The following is a 5,530-nucleotide window of genomic DNA, read 5'->3' on the forward strand; positions in this document are numbered from 1 at the left end:
GTTGGCGGGAAGGTGAATTGTTGGTAACAATCCTGTGTGACCTCTTAATGTCCCTGATTTTACCTCCATGGACTTTTCGCGAGACTTACATGGGAGTATGAAACGTCCCCTTAGAAAAATTGTACATGACTGTGCTTAAACTGATACACAATATTTTTAGCGCAACGCAATCTGACTTACAAAAATCCCTACAAAAGAATGGCCCTGACTAACATTAACCTAACGTTTCACAAACCTCACAAAAATCTTGGTTACTCGAACTACTGCAATACAGCGAGCGCCACTATTGCCAGCTAAATAAAAGATTCAAACTACGGAAGGCACTAACTATTAATAGGCATAGTTAGCAAATGAAAGATTTTAATAGAGAACAAACAATGTATTTACCTTAATAGTCATCAAAAGTCATAATATATATAGCAGTTCATGACATCCAGTCTTACAAATTTCAAAACTCCACCATTTCTCTCCCCACATCCACCACTGCTGGCGACTCACCTCCAACTGCACAACGCTACGCGCTGTTCACATCCAGCTGCCCAACACTACAATGGCAGGCAACAATGCAAACTAGCCACAGACTGCACACAGCACAGCCAGCGATTTTCATACAGAGCGCTACGTAACGTTGCCAATAAGAAAACATAAACAGCCTACTTACAGGAGTAGGCAACATATCGGGTGATCAAAAAGTGAGTATAAATTTGAAAACTTAATAAACCACGGAATAATGTAGATACAGAGGTAAAAATTGACACACATGCTTGGAATGACATGGGGTTTTATTATAACCACCCCATATTGCTAGACGCGTGGAAGATCTTTTACACACATCGTTTGGTGATGATCGTGTGCTCAGCCGCCAGTTTCGTCATGCTTGGCCTCCCTGGTCCCAAGACCTCAGTCCGTGCTATTATTGGCTTTGGGGTTACCTGAAGTCGTTAGTGTATCATGATCGACCGACATCTCTAGGGATGCTGAAAGACAACATCCGACGCCAATGCCTCACCATAACTCCGGACGTATTTTACAGTAGTGCTGTTCACAACATTATTCCTCGACTACAGCTATTGTTGAGGAATGATGGTGGACATATTGAGCATTTCCTGTATAGAACATCATTTTTGCTTTGTCTTACTTTGTTATGCTAATTATTGCTATTCTGATCAGATGAAGCACCGTTTGTCAGTCATTTTTCGCATTTCTGTATTTTTTTTAGATCTGATAAAACCCCATGTCATTCCAAGCATGTGTGTCAGTTTGTATCTCTCTATCTACATTATACCGTGATTTATTCAGTTTTCAAATTTATACTTACTTTTTGATCACCCGGTATTAGGTAGCTCTTGTACGAAAATACGCTCACGAAATTGTAAAAGTAAATGTCACCCTGATGCTCAACGCCTTTCTTGTAGCCTCTGCCACTGGAGTTGGATAAGAATCTCTAGGACGCTTTCACGCATCCTAAACTAAACTATGACGAAACAAACTTCTCTTGTCTGGATCTTTCCTCAGTTAATACTAACTGATACAGATTCCAGACTGAAGAGCACTAGTTCAGTATCGTTCGGACGAGAATTTCTTAAACTGCCTCCTCTGTAGGTGAACTGCTATTTTTCGTAAATTTTCTGACTGAAAATACAGTGCAGTTATTTTTTAAGAGCTTTCCTCAGTTAGCTTCTGAACTAATGGACAGAAAAAAAAATCAGCAGAATAACAGGCCACAAAATGCAATCTATTGACACATCCCGCGCAATCAATCTTTACCAGAGTTCCTGCTCGAGTTACAGTGTTCGTCGCGCTGGATTGGGCAACAGATTCGTGCAGTTTACTGAGGCAAGCCAGCAACAGGTACCGCACCGCCACGTAGCCTTTGCGATGCAAATATCGCAGAGGATGCGGCCGCTTGCAGAACGAGTGTGCGGCGCCGGTGGACCGAGGCCACAGCGCCGGCCGATCGGGAAACCACGCAAAAAGGGAGGCGAGGGGAGGGCGGCGCTGGACCGTGGAGCGTGTCGCCTGTCACTTGTTCCGAGGATGACACGCCGCCACCCCTGCCGGCCCCGCCGCCTCCGCAGCCGCGAAAGTGTGACGGCCGCTTCCTCCGGCGTGGGAGCAGGCGCCCACCGGCCGCCGTCTCTCTGCCCTGGACACCGCTTCCGCCTCTCGACCACTGTGTCTCGACAGGCCTTCTGTTTGCACTCTTGTACTGAAGTACCACTGGGCTGTGCCCGTCTGACTTCTAAGAATGCGCTAGGGGGTTCATGAAGATGGTGGTTTGTTTTGTGTGCGTGTTTTTGAGTAAATGTTTGTTTTGTGTGTGTGTTTGTGTGTTTTAAATGTCCCTAAAGTGGCGCGTAAGGGTTAGTTTAGGTCTCTTATGTTGAAGGTCTGGATGTTCGCAGCCTAAATTTCGAATGAGGTGATCGGGTGATGTTTGTGTCCTCTCATAAAGTTTTGCAGATTTTTCCTTTATGAGGGAATAGATGGTGGGGTGTTCTAAGAAATCTCTGATTTGTGTATTGCGGACGTATCTGTCAGCACCTGTGATTACCCGGAAGGTTTTATTTTGTAGCCGTTGGAGTCTTTCAAGCGAGGTGTCTGACGCCATGGACCACACTTCCGAGCCATACAAGATGACCCGAAGCATGAGTTGGCGCCAGAGAAGTATTTTGCATTTCAAGGTGAGTCCTTCACCCTTCAGAAGAGGGTATAGTTGGGACAGGAGCGCGCACCCCTTGTTTGCCGCTTTCTTGATGTGTTGTCTCCATGTGAGGCGGTTGTCGATCTCCATCCCGAGGTAGGTAATACAATTTCGCCAGGCTAGGTCCCGACCACCAATTGTTAGCTGATGGTCTGGGAGTTTTAGCCTGGTTGTGAAGTATATGGCGTGGGTTTTACTCGGATTGATTTTAATTTTCCATAAATTGCACCACTGCGTTATGTAGTCGAGGTGGGCTTGGAGCTTTCGTCGTATGAAGTCAAGGTTGCGGCTACTCCTGTAGATGCTGTGTCTGGCGGGCATCGCCAGCTGCACCCATCCAGCAAATCTCACTCTAGCTTGCTAACGCATATTAATGCAGTTGGAACAGTTCTTCCTCTCGTCCTACGTTGACATCTATTGTTTTGAAACTTCCTGGCAGATTAAAACTGTGTGCCGGACCGAGACTCGAACTCGGGACCTTTGCCTTTCACGGGCAAGTGCTCTACCAACTGAGCTACCCAAGCACGACTCACGCCCCGTCCTCACAGCTTTACTTCTACCAGTATCTCGTCTCCTGCCTTCCAAACTTTACAGAAGCTCTCCTGCGACCCTGCAGAACTAGCACCCCTGAAAGAAAGGATATTGCGGATACATGGCTTAGCCACAGCCTGGGGGATGTTACCAGAATGAGATTTTCACTCTGCAGTGGAGTGTGCGCTGATATGAAACTTGCTGGCAGATTAAAACTGCGTGCCGGATCGAGACTCGACCTCGGCACCTTTGCCTTTCGCGGGCAAGTTCTCTACCACCTGAACTACCCAAGCACGACTCACGCCCCGTCCTCACAGCTTTACTTCTGCCAGTATCTCGTCTCCTACCTTCCAAACTTTACATAAGCTCTCCTACGAACCCTGAAGAACTAGCACTCCTGAAAGAATATCACATCAGCGCACACTCCGCTGCAGAGTGAAAATCTCATTCTGGATCTATTATTTTATTTACACTGCCTGCCAAAATCAGTTCCAATCCAATGGCTCTGAGCACTAGAGTTGAGCAACGCGATTCTTTTTCCCAATTCGATTCCTACGATTCAATCTCACATTGCGAATCGATTCCTACAATTCGTTCACGATTCATTCTAGTCTGCAATGGCACGATTCTTACGGAATGCAAAAAGTTCTACATCTTACTCACAGATGGCAGGACATGTCTGAAATTGTCAATGGGGTTAGAATCGAACTGTGTCATGATAAGATATGCCAGAAATAGTTTATTTATGAGTAAACATGCATATGACGTTACAAGTGTGATTCTCGATTTGTACGTGTAATGCGGTAATTGATGAAAGCTGACGTCGGCGCGGTGGCTGATGGTAGCGATAGTAAATGGGAAATGCCGTCACGCTCGTGCCCGTCAGCCACCGCCAAGTGTCAGCTTGGTTTTCACGTGTAATATTACGGCCCGCGAACTTTGTTTGTTCGTTCCGAGCTTCCTTTGGCCACACGCATCCTCCACTTGACTGTCATCTGGCGGTCGTAATCATTCGGCACGACTCGGCATGATTCGGAAGTTGCCTTCGAAGCATAGCGAACTAAGAATCGATGAATCGTTGGAACTTGGAATCGTCACGACTCGGAAACATGCAATCGTTCTTACGATTCTTTTGAACGCCGATTCGTCCTTATCACGATTCGATTCTTTATTTAGAGTCGTTCAAATGAACGACTTATTCACGAATCGCCTCAACTCTACTGAGCACTATGGGACTTAACATCTGAGGTCATCAGTCCCCTGGACTTAGAACTACTTAAACCTAACTAACCTAAGGACATCACACACATCCATGCCTGAGGCAGGATTCGAACCTGCGACCGTAGCAGCAGCGCGGTTCCGGACTGAAGCGCCTAGAACCGCTCGGGCACAACGGCCGGGGCCAAAATCAGTGAACTACCCAGAATTGAGGGAGGAAACTGCGATGTCAAGACATGGCGGTGTCACTCCAAAGTTGGCAACGCGAATCGATACCACAGACATTAGGGAGGGCTCGCCACAACCAATAGGAGACACTCTAGAGGACACACGGCAGCATTGCCCCCGCACTGAGGTCAATATAGCCTCGAGCATGCAAGAGCTCAGACCAGTTCGAGACTCAGCTGCTGCCGACAGCATCATAGAGTAGGAGCAACAAGTAGTTGAAGTTTCAGATGATCTTGCACTGTTGTAAATGCCGAACATTGTATTTTAAGAGAACAGTTTGTTACCTACGAGGGAAACTCCCCATCGCACCACCCTCAGATTTAGTGGTAAGATGTCCCAGTGGACAGCGCGTCAAAAACTGAACACGCATCAAGTACGTAAACGGGAAGAAGGTCTACTGGACCGTAGAAAAAAACAAGTAGGAAAAGTGTACGGTCCAAGAACAAGAAGTGCAATATAGAGCATCTGGGAAGAGAAATGGCGTCGTACTGAAGTGGCTACGGTGTTTGGACTGCCAAATGGGCGAGCCGTGTTCAAACCTCCATCGTGACAACTTCCTCTTTTTCCCCCTGTTAGTTTTTTAAAATTTGTGCCTGTGTCGTGGTGTAGCACCCGTCTGCAATAGCGATGTGTAAGGAAGAGACTTATAATGACAGTTTATACTGCACAACTACTCTATTAGCAGGAGAAAGGAACTGCGCTTCGAATGTGAATCGCAAACGGTGGATGAGAAAGCGACAAGTAAACCGAATCCTCCACCGGCAAACACGTTTGGTGTGTCACACACATCATTAGTGACAGTACGTGTATCATATTTTAGGAACCTCTTATCGACGCATCTAATTTGTA

The 5,530-nt window shown here is 46.5% G+C and overlaps 1 non-coding gene across 1 annotated transcript; it reads right to left on the bottom strand.

Moving 5' to 3' along the window:
• Positions 1 to 3,154: 3,154 nt before the first annotated feature.
• On the bottom strand, positions 3,155 to 3,229 carry Trnas-uga (transfer RNA serine (anticodon UGA)). The gene has a single exon. It is a non-coding gene; the product is annotated as a tRNA-Ser (tRNA).
• Between the last annotated feature and the right edge of the window lie 2,301 nt (positions 3,230 to 5,530).

The sequence above is a fragment of the Schistocerca cancellata genome, chromosome 3, assembly GCF_023864275.1.
Source record: "Schistocerca cancellata isolate TAMUIC-IGC-003103 chromosome 3, iqSchCanc2.1, whole genome shotgun sequence".
Lineage (NCBI taxonomy): Eukaryota > Metazoa > Arthropoda > Insecta > Orthoptera > Acrididae > Schistocerca > Schistocerca cancellata.